The sequence below is a fragment of the Penaeus monodon genome, chromosome 25 (genome assembly GCF_015228065.2).
Source record: "Penaeus monodon isolate SGIC_2016 chromosome 25, NSTDA_Pmon_1, whole genome shotgun sequence".
NCBI lineage: Eukaryota > Metazoa > Arthropoda > Malacostraca > Decapoda > Penaeidae > Penaeus > Penaeus monodon.
The window spans coordinates 40,384,142-40,384,804 of NC_051410.1; positions in this window are offsets into that span (position 1 = coordinate 40,384,142).

Consider the following 663-nt stretch of genomic DNA (forward strand, 5'->3'; position numbering starts at 1 on the left):
GGGGGGGGGAGGAACAAATACTCCAGAATCGATCCAAGAAGTATCCACCGAAACTGGTCTAATTAGAAGCTAAAACAACTGAAAGTAGACATTAATTAACTCCTTCGCGACATCGCTAGAATTTCCGAACTGGGAGCAAAGGGGTGCAAAGTTCTCCGGTTTCGACTAATTTGCATATCACTGAATACCTTCGCAGCGAGAGAAGAAAACAAAGGGAAAAAACAAAGTTGGGAAAGAAATAAAAACAATTTCCTGGATTCTTTCTTGCTTAATCATGCTGATGAAATGGTCTTTTGTTTTGTGATATTCATAGGCTTAGTCATAGAATATGTACATAAAGATTTTAAACTGCCTTCGAACCAACCATAATGCCAGATGCTAGGCCTACTCTGTGCCTCCTCTGTTCCTTCTCTCAGTTTATAAATCCCTTGAAATGACGTACAGTAAAAGAGAAGAAAAATCTACCCAGTGATTTGAAAAAATGTTATCATTATATTTTCTATTGCTGTTCTAACTAGGGGCCAGAGCAGTTTTAGAGATGAAGATTGTTTATATTTCATTTCACCCGCATGTGACCTTGCATTGCTCAATACTACGTACTGTATACACGGTGATACGAATTCTTTTATCAATTCCATTTCGGAAATGGAAGAAAGATTTAGG